Raw genomic sequence first — 22,644 nt, forward strand, 5'->3', positions numbered from 1 at the left:
TCCTTCTAAATCTCAGATCCATTCCTTGTGGAAATCCAACTCTCCTCTCACCCTTCGAGATCGTCACAGGACACCTAATGCATTTGGTTCCTGCTTCTTTTCACCCACAACTGACAAAAGGAGAGATACTCCAATACTGCAAAGGCCTAATTGCTTCTATTAAAAATAACCATGTTTTGGTGGAGCAATCTTTTCACAGCATGCTCTCGGGGGACAAAGACCTTAAGCATCATACCTTGTAAACCTGGAGATTTTGTCTGGTGGAAAGGACACCTCCAGAAGAACCCTGCTCAGCCTTACTGGAGAGGCCCCTATCAGGTACTGCTAACCAATCCTTATCCCACCAAACTTCAAAGAATAGACTCTTGGATTCATGTGACACACCTGAAGAAAGCAGAGAACCCTGACTGGACCTGCAAATCACCTAGTGACCTGAAAATAAAGATTTCCTGGAATTGAAACAGATGATATCTGATGAGACAGCTTTCCCAAGATATCCAGACCAGGCATGTTGGAAGTTTGTTGCCAAACCTTTGATGATGACATAACACTTTAGATAACCTCTAATGCCTATGACCTTGATAAGATATGGACTTTAGATTAAAAGTGCTCAAGAGTTCTCCCTCCTACCCCCTCTTTTACTCAAATGTGACCTCAATAGGTTTACAATCTGTGTACTTTTTCTCTGATGTGAGACACTACACTTAGGAAAGGTCCTTCCTGGCACTGAGGGACAGAAGCTGCTGAAACTAGAAAACCTGACTCTTGATCAACAGTGCTTTCAGGGAAAGGTCTTGATCAAAAGGGGTAAATATAAAAAAAAAAATTAATAAACAGAAACCTCAACCAAATATAGTCAGGGGACCAGAAGGGGGAGATCTCATGCCCTGCAACAATAGCAGACCCCAAGGAGGAGAAGAAAGACCCCTCTTCCTTCCCAGCAAGGACTCAGTCAATTAAAAAAAACATGGACTCTTTCTTTACTATAACCCTCCCAACTTTCTTTTTCCCTCTGTAAAAGAGCTATCCTTCCCTTGCCATGCAGGGACTCGCACATGGCTCACCATGGTTGCAGACACAAATAGCAATTCTCTGTTAATCCCCAATAAACCCATCTTTGCTGGAGAAATATCTGGCAGTTTATTTGCTGTAGGTCAATAAACCCATGTCCCAACCACCTCCTTTATCAGGCTCCCCTCATAGGACTTATACTCTGGGCCACTTACCCCAGGGCCAAGTACCAGACAACTAAGAACAGCCTCCATGCCCCAGAGCATGCCAAAATTATTCATACTAGCCAACTCTAAACCTGTTTACCTACTCCACCCATTCCCATTACCTACTCCACCCATTCCCATTTCTTGCAGAAATCACTATAAAGTCTCTTGTTCACTCACTCTGCCTCCTGATTGACCCTGGGGCTTCTCTGCATGGCCCTGCACGGCATATCATGCTTTTTGTTTCCTGTTTCTAAGGAGCTGTAAGTATAAAAAACTTCTTGCAATGACAGTAAGTTACATGTCTGTGTGTCTCACCATACTTGATTAAAGCAAATGCTGGGCACTCTTTTAAGACAAGAAGGCTAGAAAGAATTGGATGTAAGGGAGTGATGAGTGTGTTGCATGACTGGACAGTTGATCAAGGACCATTTAAGTGGGGACCATTTAACTTCAACTAATCATTTATGAGACAAAGGATGGGAATTTAAAGGGTCTATAACTAGCCTTGTTATAGATACATAAAATTTGAAGATAACTTCTTGTTTAAATCATATGGGTAAGAGTGGATCTCTGCAATAAACAATGTCCAGAAACACAAAAAGGATGGGGGAGATTTCTTGACTGTTCCTGTTTTCCAGGAGAACAGGGCTCAGGTAAAGTTCCACGATGTCACTAGCCTTTTTAGAACAGGATTCTTATCATGGCAGGTCATACTGTTTAACTTTTTTTTTTTTTTTTACTTTTTTCTCTACACTTGTGAGCTTTAACAGTGCTTTTGGAGTGGGACAATATAAAATTTGAGTGTCAATTATAAATATTGTTTGAGATTCCATTAGACTCAAAACCAACTTTGCTGAAACAAATAACTAAGGGTTAATACAAAACAAAATAAAAATTCCTTCATATAGTGATTATTGCGCTCTGTCTCAAAACACTTGTGGAATATTAACTCATTCTACATGTTATCAGACTGGGCTTCAAAATGTTAAAACAACCTAGATCATTACTGAGATTCTTCCAGGGTCTAATACAGATGATTCTAAGATAAAGATGCCTTTATGTTTCTAAGTCCCTGATCCATTAAATTCCACCATGGTCTGTCTCCGTTCCATAGAACACTATGCCTCAACCCCTACCCTACTGAGAAAGGGACAGTTGGTGAAGGGGAAGAGGTTGAGAAAAGAGGATGTGCAAAGAATTAACTCTGATGTACGAATTTGCTTCCTACAGGGTCTCAATCACAGAACAGAGAGGAAATCATAACATAATAAAATTGCATTCATGCATATTCACTTAGAAAGAATTGTATTTAATATTAACAATATCTTAAGTCGTCATGATGTAGCTAATAAACCAGCAAACAGCAATTCATATTGGAATTGTTTGACTTCCTGTCAAATAGCAGCATTCTTGTACATGTAGAAAGAGTGAGATAAACAACTTAGCTGAGAATTAATGAATTAAGAAATACCTGAAAAGCTTTGTCTATGATCTGGGTTATTGGAAGAACTCCAAGGAGTAGTCTTGATTTTGATTAATATTATAATTTATCTAGTTAAGGAAGTACCTCATAAATACTCATGAAGCATTTTATTAGATGACTGTAAATACTTAAAATCTTATTTTGCAGTCCTTTTCATCACAAAGAAAGAGGAACAGTCTGTGAGCCGTATATCATTTAGCCTTGTTCATTGACAGCCAGTCACACTGTTTTAAAAACAAGATGTTTCAATACTCATGCTGCCTTTGCATAAAGTTGGTGTTCTTATAGATCTGCCCTTGTACTAATGTGATATATAGAACTTAATTCTGTGATGACACATGCTCTCCTACACCCTCTAGTGGCACATTTTCCCTAAGGCCATTCCAATGATGAGCTAAGGACAGATAGGGTCTATTTACAGCAACTCAGTGGACATTTGATAGCCCAATATATGCCAGCAGCTTGGAGAGAGAAGGGCTAAAAGCAGCACCTCAAACCTACCTCACAGGAAGTAAGGCTCTGCAAAACTTTTAAAACTTTCATCCATCTGCCCTTCTCCACTTTGCAATAACCATCCTCTCTCTGCTGTCCAAACCGTACCACCACTACAGCTAGTGCCCTCTGGTTTCTCCTCTCCATAGCTACACTCTCATCATCATAACAGTACACACACACCATAATACAAAAAAGCAAACACTTTCATTCATCTATCAAAGGGAAAGGAGTAATGACTTTCAGTGACGCCGCCCATCTACAGAACAGGTGCACTTTTGATATGCCAGGACTTACAGATCTTCCCAATCTCCATTTACAATCCCACTTCAATTTCATGGACATTTTCATGCCAGTGATACTTCTGTCCAACATCCATTTATAAACAAGCATGTATTAGTTGAAATTCATCTGAACCTTTTTTTTTTTACTCAAGCCTTTTTGGGTCTTCCACACACTTTCCACATTTTCAAGCAAATATCCATAAAATCTCTGCTTTCTCAACTCAATCTGATCCACTAAGCCCTATAAGAAACCTGACCCTTCCACTCAATCCAATTTGTTCACTGTATGAAAAGTCTCTATAGGTTCTAGGACCGATTTGAGAAATTATCCAGAACATTCCTTCCATCTACAAGTTTCCCCAACTTGCTTTGTCCTAACCAGCAACTGAGAATGCTTTATTCAAAATATAAATCCCAAGGATTGACATCCACAAGATGACAGGAATTGTTTTTTTAAAAAAAACCATCATCCTCAAATAGAACATTGATTTTAACAGCCACCCCTACCTTTGTAGGAGTCAAGGAGTCCAGCGGAGAAGTTTCAGCACACCACCAAAAGCAAAAAAAACCCTGAAAATAAATGCATTGAAGAAAGTGAGAACAGTTTCAATTTACCCATATCAGTCCTCCCCCAAGGGGGCACATCTCAGTGCCAAGAGCAATTTCTTGGCCCCCAGCAATTTCTCCTACATGGGAAAGTAACAGTGTAGTGAGTGCCTTGCTTCCCTGGCTATGTGAGATACTGCCCAAGAGGCACCCTTCTTTCTCACCCAAACCAGAACACTAAGGTGATCAGCACCACCAAGGGACTGAGAGAAGCTAGGAGCACAGTAATCAAGACACAGAACTCAAAGGACTTTGAGTCCTATGACAAACTCCATCAGGAAGATGCCCCATAAGCCACTTGGGACACCTTGCTTACAGGTCCCCCCAGCTGGCCCATGGATGCCCTTGAAGCTCTGTCTGCCTCACTCACCCGAATCCTCTTCCCCACCACCCACACGGCGGGCTCCCTGAGCATGCGCTGGTGGATTATGAATGCAAGTTTTTGCAGATGGCTTGTGAGCACGTGCATAAAGTCAAGCTGACTGCAGGACTGGAAGAGGGCACAGTTAGGGCACCACCCCCAGGGAGAACAAATGGGAGGCTCTCAAGCATCTGGCCTGGCTTTCTAGAATTCAGAGAAGGCACACAATTTTAGTAATTCGCTCCCAAGAGGGAACAACAGATGTAGAGCGGGTGATTCCATCGAGAGCCTCAGAAGCCTTAGCCAGACTGGTGAAACTACTTTTCTCCCGAAGCCAGTCGTCAAAGAACAGAGAAGGTGACTGCTCCTTCAGTAGAAATCATAAAAAGAACCAAATAAATTCTGGAACTAAAGAATACAAAGAGAGCAAGCTTAAGAGTCTGTGAATTCAAAGGTAAGTCATTTGAAATTATCCAGTCAGAGAAGAAAAAAAGATGGATGAATAAAACCCTGCAATTATTTACTCTCATTATTCCACGACCCCTGCCCTGTCAAGGTGATGACATTATTTTGGAACTATTGGTTCACACAAAAGTGTGGTTGCTTGTTGTTATCATTTAAATAATTTTGGAAAACCCATCACACCAGACTTCCCTCTGGGATTGTGGTTTTCAATTTTTTTTTTTTTTGGTCTCATGAAAATTCTACATTCTTAAAAATAAATGAGGACTCTCATGAGGTTTCGTTTATGGGGGTTGTATCTGCTAATATTTAATGTATTAAAAATAAAATAGATTAAAAAATTTAATTTATTGATTCATTTAAAAATAATAAACCCATTACATGTTAACTTAAATAACAACCTTTATTTAAAAAGAAGAGTGAGAGATGTGGTATTGTTTTACATTTTTTCAAATCTCTTTAATGTCTCATTTAATAGAAGATGGCTGGATTGTCATATCTGTTTCTGCATTCAGTCCATTGTGTAAGTCATTCTAGTTGAAGTAAATGAACATTTGACCTCACAGAGATAGGTAGTTGAAAAGAGAGGGACCCCACTGACCTCCTGAAAAGGTCTCAGGGAACCCCAACCTTCCCCAGACCACTCTTTGAAAACCTCTAAAAACAAACAGACAAAACCTGTTTAATATCCTTTAACCAACCATTACTAAAGCTATTGGAATAACCACGGTTATTGAACTAAGGACATGCTATGTTGGGTTTGAATTTCAAAATCTTAATTAAGGTTTATTTGCCTTTGTTATTGTTTCCTAAATGGCTTTCCTCTTTAGGCTTGAGTTTGCTCCAGGACTAAGTCACTTAACTTCTCTAAATGCCATATAGTGTGTTCCTTTCCCCATCTCTACTTTCCTGGGTATAGCACAGGAGTCTAAAAAAGAATCGGTGCTGCCCCTCTATTGGTGCCACAAGTGGGATCTCCCCAGCCATTTTCTTTGCATCCTGTGACAGTTCATTTGTAGTACATTCATGCTTTTTAGTTGTCTCTTGGGGAAACATCTCAGCTAGAAACTGAAGCATAAGGTGTGTGTGCACAGACACAGACACTGTTGTTTGCTATTATCTTAGGAAGATGTAGTAGAAGTAAATAAGTTTTATGGTGCAAATATTTCACATTCCGATAAATACAAGTCACTTCCTACTTTATCCTTTTCACATCGACATTCTTACCTGAACACTCTTTCCATAACATAACTAATCCAGAAGTGGTGAGTATAAATTTTGTAGATTAAAACAAAAGTATGTCTAATTACATATAATTACCCAAACCATTATCTGCCACAACTACCAACATCCTTTGAAGCACAATTTGGAAAATCTATTCTAGACTATACCTAGGAGAACTGCTATTAAGATAGTGTTGGAAATCTCTAGTGGGTCACTGAATGCTCCTGAAATCATCTCATTAGCAAGTTCTAAACTATCCCTCGAGATTCTACATTTCTACTTTAAAAAAATGTAGTGATCCATTTTATATAGACAAATTGGGTAAAAACTTACAATAATCTCGAAAAGCACGCAGAACATAGAATAGATAACAAATTACTAATTTGGTAATTCTTGCCAAAACAACACTCTTAATTTTGTTCAGTTTCTGATAATGTGTTTAAAAAATAAGCAAACAAAACTTAACAAAATTAGAAAAGATGCCCAATTCGCAAATAGGCGTAAGAGGAAAAAAAAATATATTCCTCCTACTGAGAAAAATTTTCTTAGATACCTACATATGAATGACATATCAAAAAGAAACTATGAAAGACAGGAGAGCAAACTGAGATTAGTTCAATTAGTACGTTGATTATTTCATGCAAGGCACATGTGTACTGAGGGATTCAAAGCAAAATAAACTATGGCCTGTGACCACCTGGAGCTTATGATCTACTGAGTAATATAAGACTTTACACAACTCAAATTGCCAAATCAGATTACTACTATTATTGCAAATATAAAGTATACTGAGTGAATAAAGAAGAAAAAATAAGTAATTCCAATGAGTTCTAAAATACAGTTTATAGAGAAAGTGACATTCAATTAGTTTTTTATAAAACAGACTGAAGTGTGACCAGTGAATCTTCTAAGTTAAAAAAAAAAAAATAGGACCAGAGGTCAGAATATAAGAAAACGCAGGGTATGCTTAGGTGTATTTGGGGAAGTTTCTGCTTCAAAGAATTGTTGATTATAGTCAATGCATTATAAAGCATATTTTCCCTTATGACCTGTATTCACTCAGAATTAGATTAAGGTCTTTATAGGTCAGAAGTCATTCGAACTCAGTACGGATGAGCAGCTGTGGAAAGTTAATAACTTGCACAGATTATTTATGATCCCACTGAAGTTTCTTTAATTAAGCGAACTTTCATAATCCCTTTCTAATACCTTATCAACTTGATTTTTATCTATGTAACCACTGGCTGCCATAGACCAGGGGACCTGTTATGAGACTCAAGATGATACCAAAGAATTTTAGACTTAAATGAACAATTGATGGCTAGCTACCCACTCAGCAGTGGTTAGGGCAAGAATTGGTCTGACTAAATAAAGCTTTCTATCCTGAGCTTCTGGTACATAATGTTCCACTCCTGAAACTGGATCAGTTGTCCTAACACTGCTAGACAATCCTTTGCCCCGTCCAATGCATGGACTTAGAAGAAATCGTCTTAACCTCTTGACTCTATCAGGCCATCATCTGTACATCCTTTTCAGACTTAGTATATTCTCCTCAGGAGGCCCAAGATGTCCTCTATCATGAGTTTAGTAACCTTTGGCAAACTTTTTCTGTAAAGAGCCAGATAATATCAACATATATTTAGGCTTTCCAGATAATAAACAGTTGGTCTCTGTTGCAACTGCTCAGCTCTTCATTATAGCACAGAAGCAGCCACAGACACTATATAAATGAATGGATATAGTCAGATTTCACCTGGGGGCTGGCTGTAGTTTCTGGTTCCTGCACTAAGGTGTCTGATTTATGAAGGGAAACCCTTATAAGATCCTGGTAAAGCAAAATTAAGAGGGAAAGAAAAAAAAAAAAAAAACTGTAAAGGTACAAAGAGGGGCTTCCCTGGTGGCGCAGTGGTTGAGCGTCCGCTGCCGAGGCAGGGGACACGGGTTTGTGCCCCGGTCCGGGAAGATCCCACATGCCGCGGAGCGGCTGGACCCGTGAGCCATGGCCGCTGAGCCTGCGCGTCCGGAGCCTGTGCTCCGCAACGGGAGAGGCCACAACAGTGAGAGGCCCGCGTACCTCAAAAAAAAAAAAAAAAAAAGGTACAAAGAGGAGGTACAACAAAGAACTTTTAGCTGCAAGCAACTCATACTCGAGAGAGAAAAAGAAAATACAATTAATACGTGTTCGGCTGCAGCCCGCAGACCTGCAAGCCTTGTAGTTGCCCAACCCCGAGACTGAACAAAGAGCCCGAAGACAGTGACAGAGACATAGACGGTTTATGGACTGGGGGGCTCTTACATACCCGAAGGAAGGTCCCAGAGCTACACCCCACCGTGTGAGGCAGACTGCGAGCAGAACATGGCGTCAGCCTTCGTTACTCAAGGGAGGGGCCACGGCAAGGAGGCTACCATTTATAGGGGGAATTGGCATCAGATGCGCTCAGTTACCAGGGATTAACTAGGCCCTATAATTAAGAGGATTGGATAGTCATGTGAGTGAAGCAGGGACTGGTCGAGCAGGGGACGTACAGAGAGCAAGAGAACAGCCACGTTGAACGGCCTGAGCATACAACAGGTAACACAAACAAAAGAGAAAAAGTCATTGTGCCTCATCACCTTCATTTCTATGCCTCAAAACAGAGTTTGCCAAATACCCCCATCTTAGATTTGCCTGGGAGTCTCTTGAGACATGTAATCCTCAGGCTCTAACGCAGGCCTCTTGAATTAGGGTCTCCAAGGTGGAAGATTACCATGTTTAACAAGATTCCAAGGTGATTCTCATATATGCTTAAGCAGAATTGTTGTATAGCTTCAAGAACTTTCTCTGCATTCTTTAGCTCCCTAATTAACTCTTCTCTTTATCACTGCATGAAGTCTCAGTGAAGAGGAGAATGTATTATCAGCTCCCTTTGAATTGATGCCTTGGTCTGTAGCTTCCTAAACTTACTCTCACCCCTTAGACATAGGTCTTTGATTCTATTCACTGTATTTAGGGATCACCCCCACTAGCAGACACACCTGATGCTGATCTCCAGACCCAATCAAGATCAGAAACCCGTGCTTTTCACTTAATAGGATTCCTCCTGTTATATGTGGGATGAGCATTAAGGAAACAACTTGTATCAAGATTCTTAATAACACTGCTTTCCTATGTAAGTCTCTTCAAAGTAATACAGTTTGGATTCTGGAAATGTTCCACTGGCTGAAAAAATATCAGGAAAAAATAAAACTTCTAGACAAACATGAACTGTAAAACATAACAAAATAAAATCCTTAGAAGGGAATGCTTTCAGTTTTAGGCTTGAGGCAAAAACAAATGTATATCCAGTAAAGAGACAGGAATTCTGTCTTATCCTACCTTTAAGTCAACAACAAACTTGCAATTCTGGACGACCTCAGATGTGTTATTTTTTTTTTAAATAGACAATCACCACGTAACTAGACACTGAGGATACCAATTTAGAGACTTGGCAATTTATAGAAAAGTGAAATTATCAAGTGGATGGAATCTTAGATAATATTTTTTGAAAGAATTGACAAAAGACTTATGAATAATGGTAAATTTTCTCATAATCTGGTATCTTCCTGCCAAAGTGAATTTATATATTCTTTTAAGCCAATTTATTCTTAGAAGCAAAGTTCAATACAAATTGGGCTGAAATTTAATTTCCTTTTGTCCTAGGGATGGATTTGAGAAGTGACTTTTGTTTTCTTTGATTTCAGAATAGCTTTGAATGATTTCCTCTTTAAGGATTCAGAAATGGCTTTGCAGTCTTCTGTTTCTTTGTTAATCCCTGAAGACTTGTGAATTCTATGTTTCTTTTTTTTTTTCGCTGTACACGGGCCTCTGACTGTTGTGGCCTCTCCCTGTTGCGGAGCACAGGCTCCGAACACGCAGGACCAGCGGCCATGGCTCACGGGCCCAGCCGCTCCGCAGCATGTGGGATCTTCCCGGACCGGGTCACGAACCCACGTCCCCTGCATCAGCAGGCAGACTCTCAACCACTGCGCCATCAGGGAAGCCCGAATTCTATTATTTTTAATCTCATTTTTTTTCTTGTCCACTTTTCTCTGTTGGACTTTATGCAAATCTCATCAAAAGTGGACCATCCTGCTTAAGAATAACACTCCTTTTTTTTTTTTTTTTTCCCTACTTCTGTTTCAGCCCGTTTCTTGATCCAGTCACTTTTGGTCCAGAAGCTCAAGTTCATCTTGAAGAAAAGTTATTTATTTCTCAGGAGATATGATTATATTATTTTTCTCTCTCCTCAAATGACCTGTTGAAATAGATTTCTGGGGACTAATTTATATTAGTTCCAAAGTATGACTCTGAGAGCACGAGCATTAATTGAAAGACTATTTTTATCACCTTATGCTCTCCTTTAAAAAATAAATGACATTTTTCCTAGATTTAATTCAACTTTCACTTTTGACTAGGATATTAAATGTCAGGAATTATACTTCTCTATGTATGTATGTTTAATAATTCTCTAACGAATGCAATTAATATCAAGAGAATCAGGTTATAATGCATTTCCTTTAATACCACAAAATTAAAGAGTCACTTTTAATGAGGTAGAAGGTGCCTGGAAGTACGTTAGCCTTAAGCAATGAGTAGCTCACAAATACACATACCTATAAAAAGCAGACGTTTTTTGAAGGCCATGAAAGCAAACCTTTAAATAATTTGGATTTACGGTATACGGCACAAATGCATCAAAGAATTATGACTGATATACAAACCTTTAGCTTCAAGTAGAAAAAGTTATAACTGTTATGCTAACATTTGTCGAGTGATTACTAAGTGCCAAGCATGGTGCCCATTTGATTTAATAATTACAAAAACTTTATGTAGATATTATTATCCTTAATTTATGTAAACTGCCCAGAGTCACACATCTCATAAGTGGTCGAGCCAGAATTCAAATTCAAGCATTTTAATTCAAAAACTTCTATCTTTAGCCCCACATTATACTTCGATATATCACAAGGAAAAAAAATTTTTTCAATTAAACCAGTGTTCCTCACAGCTCTACCCGTCTCCAGAGCTGAACATGTTTGTCTGCAGGAAAGGATTCTGATGATGGCATCTATACCAGATCAAGGTTTGTCACATTCACACTTGGTTAGATAAAGAGTTCATTCTCACCAGGATTCTGCTTTGGAACAGTTTTTGCATTCTAAGATCCATTTTATCTGTAGAACTATGATGCTACTGCCTGCCCATCATCTTCTTTGGACTTCTCTTCCAAAAAAATCAATAAATTCAACAAATATTTATTCATGGATGATTGAAAAATGAACTCATGAAATAACCAATGACTACTCAAATGAAAATATCCAAAATGTATATACCCAAATCAAGGTAACTGGAGAAAAAATTCTGGGTAGGGTATAATCTTTTCTTCCTCAAAAAGTAAAACTGCATTCTATCATTTCATAGCTCAAGAGCCCTTCTTTCTGCTCTCCTTATTCACACGCACATACATACCCACACACCTGTCCACACGCACGTGTCAACAGGTGCTCAATCTTAGGGGAAGTTCTATTCTATGAAGGGAACTGTGGCACACTATGTGCCACCGTAGGGCATGTTTCCAGTTTATATTTATGTATTTCCGGTGTGAGGAGTTCTAGCATCTACTTCCACCAAGAACACCACTATTAACCTCTGCCAGAGCAAGAGAGTAGTCATATTAGTAGAATTCTAGGATACAAAGCATTGAGATTTTCATTTCCTATTTTCTCCCCTGAAAGTGGTGGTATGTCAATTCTTTAAAGTCTCTTTGATATTTAAACATCTGATTTATCCTGATACATTTAAGAATTACAATAAAAGGTAAAGTTTCTTAAGAATCCTAGAAAATCACAAATAGTCTGTGTACCATTTAACCACTGAAGACATTTGGAAACTTAGGTGCAACCAACCATGTTAATTTGCTTCATGTTTATTTGTGAGATTTTATTAAAATTATCTGATAGACGAAAGCCTAAATTTATCAACCTCAGGGATTAATCTGGTGCCATTGGAGAGAAGGAAAAAAATTAGCCACGAATTCCATTCATACTCCTGTACGCAGAATTCCTGTGGGAACACATTCTGCACATCCAAGTCAACCAAACTCACTTTGAGGTCAAGGACTACTTCAGGTGAGTTTCAGCAGAAAGAATTTTGCCATCTGTTTGATATATTATTCATTTTAAATATTCAGAGAATTGCAAATGCCAACAGAGGACATTAGATTGAATGCAAGCCCTCCTATGCATATTCAAGCAGCTTTATATATCCTTCATGAGCCAAAACAAAGTGACTAAATGAGAAGGTACAGAGAATAGACCATGGTGAACAAAAGGATGCATGAAGTCTTCCATGTGAAATCTAAATAACATTAGGCCATGGCAAGATCTTCAAGGTCAGGTATAATAAAGAAATTTAATTTTGTACCAGGTGTACTATAATCATCTAAAAAGTTTTTTTCTGTATATGAGTTAAGCTATGACTTAAAATGTAATTTTTGTCAGGTCTTCAACTTGTAATGTGCCAAAGGATGCCTTAAATTTTTCAGTTTTAAGGCCTTCCAAGAGATTTTACATTTGGAAATATTTTCCGTCCTATATTATCCTCAATTCAATAACCTCAGATATCAGGTTAACAGAAGAATGAAGACTGGCCCAAGGATGCACTGCTATATATGTGTGTATATGTGTTTGTGTGTGTGCACGTATATTCATATGTGTATTTATATGCATATATATTTTATATGTTTTAGATTAATGTATGTGATTAATAGATAAAACCACAAATTCAATATAACTGGCAGAATAACTCTCTTAAAGACTGTCTTCATAAAATAGCCCGTTGTATATAAAATATGACAGTTGGATTGTATATTAATTAGCCACCTGTAAGGAGGATAATACATTTGTACGTACAAAGCTAAAGTGAACACTGGATCTTAAAAAAAAACAGCATCCTTAAGCAATGAAATACGTATCTTAGTTTGTTTCCCTACTTAACTATTTTGCTCTCTGATTTCCTCATGAAAATTTCCAAGTCTACAGTTTGTACTTTTTTCACAAAGGGGCAGTAATGCCTGTAAAATCATTCCAGGTCAAAGTAGACCACTTTTTCTCACTTTCCTTACCAAATATCAACTTTCTTCTTTCAACTAAAGTGGTTTTACCATATTTTATTTACTTCCTTATCCAAATATTATTTGTCTAGCAGTCTCAAACCTATGGACCCACAAGAAGTAAAAAAATAAAACTATGGACAGTGAAAATAGTTGTCTCAAATCCCATGCAGATGGACTTTGATGTATTCATGCAGAAGCTTATGACGCATCTCAAACATTCTTTGGGCCAGCTGTGAATAATGGCAACTAAGAGCACCAGGAAACTAGAAATATCCAGCATGCTGTGCTGCCTGAGAATAGAAGCAAATCCACCCTACTGAGCTATAAACCCAACAGGTGTTCCAAATTATGGAATTAGAATTCGTAACAATGTTGACCCCAGTCTGTGAACAACTGAAAGAATTTACTGAGGAATTGTGTGTTTGATGCTGCACTGTAATCTCAACCTCTGGAATAGTAAGCATTCATTAATTTATTTAGCAAATATTTATTGACCTCCAGTAACAAATAAAAGACTCTGTCTTAGGTATATAAGACTCTGTCTTACATTAGAATGCAGAAGAGTGTGCATTTGTGCATATGCATAAATGTGTTCATGTATATGTACATACGTATTTACATATTACATGTACATCTATATATGTGTGCATGTATGTATACATATATTTGTGGGTCTGTTTGTTCTGTGATGTTAAATATTTCTTCTTCATATAGAATATAAAGAAGAGAGAAACATCTGTCTCACAAAGAAAACACTGGTTTTTTTCTTTCCTTTCTGGTGTTTTGCTAATGCATTGAAATGATCAAAAAATCAGCAGCCAAACTCTTGTCTAATGTGAACCATTAGTATTACTTAAATTATTTCCTGAAGTTCCGTCTCCAGGATGATCAGTGATCTCTAGCTTGTTCCCTGCTTGCTTCTAGCTGGCAAGGTTTTTCATGATAATTACCCTCTTGCCTTTTTAGCTTTCAGCAACTTTAGAATTTCTGCACTAATTTATCTCTGTTTGGGATGTAAATTGCATGATATCAGTAATAGCTACGATTATAGATCTGATAGTACTTTCAAATCCAGTCTCAGGATTTGGTCTGATCTAGCTGGATTTCTGGGTGTCCTGCACTGTCTGCTTGACAAGTAGCCTATGTCTAAGCTGTCCTGGATCATGTTCTCTGATAGATGTATTATTATTCCTACAAACTGAAATAGACTTACTTCTTTCTTGCCAGAGAGACTTATTTTGAAGTGTCATGGCTTCTACAAAGGACCCATGTGCTCAGGGAATGAGACCTTCTGTTTAAACAGGAAAAAATATAATGCTTGCTATAATTGTCTTCCATTATGACTTATCTGCATTTTTTTTTTAAATCATGGGTTCTTACACAGAATTTGAAGCTACAATTTCCTACCCAATGCCTGAATTTCCTCTGCTAATTCTCCAACCAAAGGTCATGCAGACTTCTGCTTGACCACCGTCTGTAATGGGGCAGCATTCTTTTCCTCGCAGGAGACAATCTGTTAGGCTATTTCCAAAGATGAAATCGTTAGATTGTAATTCTTTAATCAAATGAAAATGTGCCTTCCTTTTTGACTCAGGTTTTTCATTCTAGTTCCACACAAAATACATCCTACCCCTCCATTCCAGAATAAATCTTACTTCACTTGGTTAAGCACGACCTTCACTGAGAAACACCTATTGAATTGCACCCCAGTCCTCAGCAGGATAGGCAGACCCTCCTCAGAGATAGCTAACTGGGGAACAGGACCACAATTTAGCACTTACGTTACAATTTAGTAGAGAAGCCATTGGTACTCTGATACTTTGTATGTCTGTTAAAACTCAGAGAAACATATAAAAGGCCTGATACTTGGAACTCTGGTTATACTCATTATCTCCTTTGTCAGAATTTTCCCTTCAGCAAGTTCTTAAGTGAGCATAAGAAAAAAAATTTAAATAAATAAAGGGAAAGAACATCCATCATCTAGGTGGGCTATATCAGGTGCCCTAGTGAAGCCATCAGAGTTCTGTAGTCTTCATTTTTCACCTCGACTTCCTCAGTGTGTGAGTTCAATTACGTCAAGTGCTTCTTCCAGGCAGTCAGGGAAGATGACCATTGGAAACTCCATGCTCACAGCCTGTGACCCCAGCAAATGCACTCTCTCTCCTATTGTCCAGATGTTACTACATTGCCTGAAAGGACCCTGATTAGACCAGGCAAAGGACATGGAGCTACTGGACAGGCCCAACACAGCTGCATGGGATGGAGAGGGAAAATTCTCAAAAGGAAAGAAATCTGGGCAATCCACCTAGCTCCATTACAAAAGGGTGAAAAATTTTAGAATACATGAATAAACAAGCAAAGAATGTCACCTGTATCTCATACAGTCCTGAAATCTGGCTTTGGTAAACTAGTGGGAAAAGTGAAACTGCCTTTTTCTTTTTGGAAAGTTTGACAATGGACAGCAGCTCAACATCTGTAGAAATCCCATTGTCCTTTAGTCTCCTGACATAATACCAATCTCATTTCTCGCACCTGAAAGACTTTCCATTCAATAAAGTCAAGGAGAGAATAAAGAGTAAAGCGGTCAGTCTCAAATAATAAAGGAGCTGGAAGATCACAATTTAGCAAGCCTCTGGCATGACAAAAATCAAGACCAGACGAGTGTGCAAGCAAGAATCTGGAGGTTAGTACAGGATTACACCAGAGGAGGTTTTAAAAAATTCCATGTATGGCATTAGGGCCATACATAACACATAGGTGTCCCTATTACATAGGGACAAAATTAGTTTCCACAGAAGGATTTCTAAATATTTTGTATTCTACCACAATATGTCTATCCTCCCCCATCCTAAACACTGGATTCTTTTAATCCATAAAAGGTGATTTGGGTTCATACACCACACTCTATTAAAGCACACAGAGCTAAGCCTAGGAGATAAGTGCCTTAGGTACCTGACCGGGTCTTTGCCATCAACAGTACTTCACTCAGCGATTGGCCCACAGTATTTGCTCAGAAAGTGTTAAAATAAGACTGAAAATCTTGGACTAGTTGACTTTGAAAACCCTGACCATTTCTTAGTATCTATAGTTCTATTTGTGCAATAGTAAATCAATCCATGAAATTTGTATCAGATCCTTTTTACTGTTTTGGTTTCTGCTTTGTTTTAGAAACAAAGCACATTTTCAGAGCTACAAATTGGTGAAATATATTCTAATGCCATGCTATGGCCATGTTTAATTTTTCAAAGAATTCCCATGACATTTCTTCCACGAAGCAATTCTATCTTTGTAGTGGATATTATTGTTGTGTTTTTCAGATGATGGAATGGGTTCACTGTTGGGCCTTAGGAAAACTCCTAAACTACTGAATTTCAGTGATTCAGTTGGAACTTACTTCACTCTCCTCTTCCAATTTCTGACTGGGAACAATGTTCAAATGCCTTCTCTGCGTATAATATAGGGAAAAAGATACTGTTGACAGAAAAAATACTTCCTGTCTAAAACCAGTGCCAAACAGGAACAATGACAAAAAGAATGTCTAATTATGTAAAGTTTACTGCTTCGTTTAAAAGCCTTTCTATTGTACAGGATCCTTTTAATTACTGCGGTGAACTGCTATCTCCTGTGATCTTTCACGTACACTGCCATCTGTTTTTAAAATATCTTATGATATTGAAATAACATTGCATGTAATTTGCTGTCTTTTATTCGGTCTACCAGGACAATGTGAAGGACCCCACACAGTGTGACTGCGAATCTCAGGGCTTTCTATGAAAGAGGGAAAACGAAGTCAACTACAAAAACCCAGTATGTTCTCAAACTTCATCTGGACTGCAGCATCCGGATCAATAAATTATAAAGAACAGTCCTACCACTAATTAGCTATATGACATTAGGTAAGTTAATGTATTGTGCTGATTTTCAGTCTTCTCACTTGTGTAAAGAACAGATAGGCTAGATGAAAACCAAAGGACTTGTGGCCTCCAGTATCGTGGAGCGTCGCCTAATCATCTCTAGGAGCTCTTGCTCTGCCTGCAAACACACACAATTAAATCAAAGCTTTGTCATAATCACAAAATAATATCTTTGCTCAATACTTAATTCCAGGCTTGGTTTTACAACATCCAGACTTTCTTTGGCTGCTGAAATAATACTGTAGCGGAAAAACATGAACAAAAGTAATCCTAATGCATTGCACAAAAAAATACTCATGTGTGTTATTATGCTAGTATGTTATTGTACATGTTTATGTTATCTGGCATGATGGAGCATAGGGAATCATTAACTCAACAACAATGGAAACTCAAAACTCAACTATATTGAGTCCATAAGGTGAAGGAAGTTGGGCAAATCCAAGCTTATGTCTTATTAGAGCTTACAGCTTTGCCTTGCACATAGTAGATGATATATAAATATTTACATAGAATTTCTTTAGAATTTTATGATTTCATGATAATAATTATTTGAGTGGAAGAGGTAAGTTAATACATAACAAAACAGTGCAGTTTGCTCAGTACCTGATACATAGCAAAACTGAACTTTTAATTAATTAATCTATTTATTTGAAGAAAGAAAACTTGTCAAAATATTTTTCTAAAAGGCCTAAGTTTTTATTTCCATCTGAGATTATATTATGAACATTTAAAGGAAATAATTGAAAAATACGCAAAAGATATATAGGTAAGAATGATCAACCCAAGGATTAATAATAGCAAAATATTTGATACAGGTTGTTAAAAATTGGGTTGATTATGGTAATCATGGGGCATCTATAGGATGCATTCTTAAAAGGGTAATAATATACATAATAGTTAAGTAAAGGAAAACGTAGAATAGAAATTGTGTAATTATTGCCTGACACTGATTTAAATTTATTTCTAGAAATATAACATAATTTGTTAAGATAAATACATTAATGTTTTATGTATAGTAAAATATTTGGTTATTTTATCATATAAATATATTTATTGCATTTAACAAAATTAATTTAATTAATATATTATATATAATAAATAATATATAATAAAATGAAACACTATGTGACAAACTAAAATTCTTTAATATTAACAGCTATCTCAGGTTCTAGAACCATGGGAAGATTTTATTTTTCATAAGCATTATAAATTTTCCCTGCATAAATATTAAAAAAAGATTTTTTCCCCTATTCTTTTTTTTTTACATACTTTTGTTTTAATTTTAGTACTACTACTCATTATTTGTGGGGCTTAAACAACTTAAGTTTTCTCCTGTTTCTTCTCCATAAAATGCAGGAGATGCTCAACTGAAAATTGCTTGGACCAATGATCTAATCAAAGATGTGAACCAGCCAAATGCAGCAGGCTCATCACCCAACCATTATACAATTCTTGTGGAAACACAGCCTGAAACACCGTATTAATTCCAGAAGAATGTTTGAGCTGCACAGGTAAACCATCCATTCATTATAAGGCCCTTTAATGCAGAAAGAACAAACTTAAATGTCAACAAAAAATGGAAAGCATTGCAAGGAATGCCGAAGATTGAAGCGAGCCCTAAAGCAAAAGAGAGGCCATAGAATTGATGAGGAGTGTGGACGACTGGAAAGTACACCTTCCTGGTGTCCAAATGGTACAGACCCACGTAGCTTCCATGACCTGTTGCCAAGTGGAAATGTGGGCTCTGCACTGACAAATCATTGACAAGAAATCCAGAATTTTGGGTAGTTTCTCAGTGCTGACCACCAACTATGTTGGTAACTTTTGTCTTTGCTGTTATTTTTAACACCCTGATGGCCATTATTTTGTGTTCAATAATGTAAGACTACTAACACCAGAAACATGGGAGGGGATGAGAAAGAGGATGTTTACTAGATATGGAAGCACAGAATCCTAAAGACTTGTTTTGACCAAAACAGGTACCTCCAACTGAGGGACAGTCACTCTCAGGAAACATCACAGGGAAGGAGTGAGTAGAATAATAACCCTGACATCACTGCCCTCTCTCCCTCCATCCCCTGGACCTCCAGCCAGAACTCCCCATTAGCCAAGCCCAAAGATAAGCCAGAGATGGAGGGGGCCCATTGATGTGGTCATACAGGTCAGCCCGCTGGGCAGAGAGCAAAGTGAGTAAGAGAATCCTCATGTAGAGAGGATATGCAGGCCAAGAGAGGGTATTTGGCACAAATCCTAAATTACTATTCATAAGGTATTAAAGCCAGAGTTTATCTCAAGAGTGCTCTGTACCTTTCAGTTAGCCCACATTTTTTCATTCCATCCAGGACATTTGTAACCAAATACAATCATCTGCCGAAGTGTAACCAAAGACAAACTAATGTATCACTTTGTAGCACCACAATCTAACAGGCTGTTAAACAGCATGATCGAATTAGAGGTCCTGAAAGTGGCATAACTAATGGCACTGTCTTGGAAAAAAAAAAAATAGTGCTAATGCAGAGGTTCATGAAATGTGTATGAACCGTATAACATATTCATGCCCTATTACTGAGAATTTCAAAGTGTCTCACTGCTCGAGATAATAGGCCTCGATTCAATTCAGTCTGATGTGGCATGAATTTCATGCGCTAATTAGTAAAGCACTTCTTAATGATTAAGGGGGAAAAGTCAGATAACGTTTGATTGGAAACACAACTGTCAGAGATAAAACATAGCTACAACTAAGGTTAGAAGGAATGCCATACATTTTGAATTCAGGTGTCTTAATTATGACAATTAATGATTGTATTCTCTCTATAAATGAATTCAACCAACATGGTAAGCATATGGTAATTAAAGTGCTTTTGTAGTGCAAGAAATTTAAACAAATGACATCAATAATAATCGTGTCCTTTCTTGCATTTTAAGTTTAGTTTCCTATCAAATCTGTTTTCTCCGTCAGTCATTTATGAGTTTTATATACTGTTAGTACTTTAATAACAAGTATACTTCCAGGAGTTGATATCTGTTAACATTGGATTTCTGGCAAGAATGTAAATTATTTCCCATTCATTGAAGTTATAGATAGTGAATCCTGCTTTCTATCAGTGCTATGGAAGTTTGTTAAAAATAGCGTCGGATTATCAGACTACAGTGCCTAGAGTTAATAAAAAATAGACCATTGACCCAGTAGATATAGGTTAATATGGATAGCATTACATAAGGATAACTACATAAAATTTGATAGGTCATTTAAATTCTGAATATTCTGAGTGTAATCTAATCACAGGAGATGGTTTTAAAGGCTCACATTGTTATTGAAAGCTTTTTCACGCTGACACATTATTGATCCAGACTTCATCACCTCTTGCCTGGCCTGCTGCAATAACTGCCCTGCCTCCATGACCTCACAACTCCATTCCTACACACGTTACCTAAGACTTTTTCCTCACTTCAGTAGATACTAAAGAGCCTCCATGATAAGACGCCAACCTCTTTTCCAGCCTCATCTTCCACTTTTCTTCTGTTCGTGCCTTACTCTTCTGGTCAATTCACTTGGTCATCTGTAAGTCTTTCACTCTTCTGCCACCTTGGAAGTCCCTTCCTCCTCCACCTGATTTGCCCCCATCCTCTGGAAAGATGTTTGCAGACCTTCAGAAAGACCGTTCAGAAATCTCTCTCTGGAATCGAGATATCTCTGATTTGAGTAGCACAGTAAACATTTTCACACTTTGCTTCCACACAAGACTATGATACTTGAGTATAGGTGTCCTTTTCTCTCCTCAATGCTTGGAACATGTTTTGACATAAAATAGATGTTCAAACAATATCCTCAGCAGTAAGATGGGTCAATCAATTGCCTATAACTTGATAAAACAAGAAAAGCACCTTTAAGGAATTGTATTATTCACTAGTCAAGAATACATGCTGAGGTTTATTCGTTTATATTTAGAAGAGTATGAAACTCATTGCATATTGCTCCCATGTGTTGTTGGACAACCATCAACTACTAATCTACTAAGAAGAGAAGAGAATTAATTGCTATGGGAGGGGGAGGGGAGAGCAGGTGACAAGGTGATGATGATAAAGAGATTATGCCCCCAAGCCCCAAAACAAATTTATCTGTAAAAACAAAGAAAAAGTCTAGCTCACAAACAGTCTGTCTGAAACAAGAAAAATGGAAAGATTAAAATTTTATTTGTTTGCTCTTTTGCAAAGAGATCCATTCTTGATTCTGGGTGGCCCAAAAACAGTCATAGAGAAATAGAAGCTGGTCAAAGGAATGGAGAGACTGTTCCAAAGCTGAAGAGAAAGGATGCTGTGACCCTATTTCCTGATGCAGAGCTAAAATTTAAGTAACCACATAATCAAATGAACATATCCCTCAGTTCAAAGTGTAAATTCATTCATTCTTCAACAGAACTTTTGTTGATTATCTAAAACCCTGAGTTGAAGAAAGTGTTTCTCTCCTGAAAATGTATCAGGCAAATAACCAATCAGGGTGGATCCCAATGTACAGTGAGAGCCAAAGTTCCAGTATATTCTATGTGTGAAAAATGGACTCACGTAGATATTTGAGTAGCCATAAGGGGTAGAACTGCAATTTCTCCATTTTCTTTCTATTCCACAGTAAATGTTATCTATTATTAGAATGTTTTCATATGCAAACCACACTAGTCTGTTACTTCAGTCAGGCTGGCCTAAGCCACTGCTAAATCCATAATTCCTAAGTCTTGACGTTCAGTAACTATACTTGTTTTTAGCATGTTTCACATGCCTTTGCCATAATCGTGTACGAGAGAATAATATTTCTAACTCGATTTTGGAAAACCAGTATAGTGTGCACAAACAGTAACTTATAGAATAGCCCACTTACTCACTTTCAACACAAAGTCTACAGAGAGTCAATACTGATTACCATCCTTATATGGCATGATGATTCTCACTGGGAGAGCAGTAATGGAGACAGGGGGTAGCTGCGATTTATCTTTCAACTGTTCCAGTAAAGTACCTGTTTATTTAAATCTACTTCTTTCTTGTCATTCTGTCTGAATGCAGTACAATTTAACCATAGTAGTAATAAGTTCCGGATTTTTGCCACAAAAATTTCATTTTATACTATATTATTCATTAAATGAATAACTTTAAGGTGATAGACATTTCTTCTATTTGTAAGACTTTTCATAAAACTAAATCTACAAAGCAAAAATGGGCCATCAGATGCATGTTGGAATATATGGCTACTGTTACTGTTACATAATTTTAACACAATGGAAGACATGTCTATGAGCACGCAGAATCCAGAACCTTTTAGCAAAGATGCTTCCAATTCAGAAACAAAAATAAATGCTGATTTGTACCGTGTAGCATTGAGGCCAAAGCTAATGCAGCTCAAAAGCCATCCGTGTTGTACAGGGAAGCAAGGATACGCATTTCTTCAGGCATTTGTGACAAGACTGCCAGTATCC

The 22,644-nt window shown here is 37.6% G+C and overlaps 1 long non-coding RNA gene across 1 annotated transcript; it reads left to right on the top strand.

Moving 5' to 3' along the window:
• Positions 1-1,417: 1,417 nt before the first annotated feature.
• On the top strand, positions 1,418-22,570 carry LOC109550089 (uncharacterized). The gene is made up of 3 exons (XR_002176475.2): positions 1,418-1,480; positions 16,986-17,161; positions 18,536-22,570. It is a non-coding gene; the product is annotated as an uncharacterized lncRNA (long non-coding RNA).
• The last annotated feature ends 74 nt before the right edge of the window (positions 22,571-22,644 follow it).

This window comes from Tursiops truncatus, chromosome 19 (genome assembly GCF_011762595.2).
Source record: "Tursiops truncatus isolate mTurTru1 chromosome 19, mTurTru1.mat.Y, whole genome shotgun sequence".
In the NCBI taxonomy this organism is placed as follows: Eukaryota; Metazoa; Chordata; class Mammalia; order Artiodactyla; family Delphinidae; genus Tursiops; species Tursiops truncatus.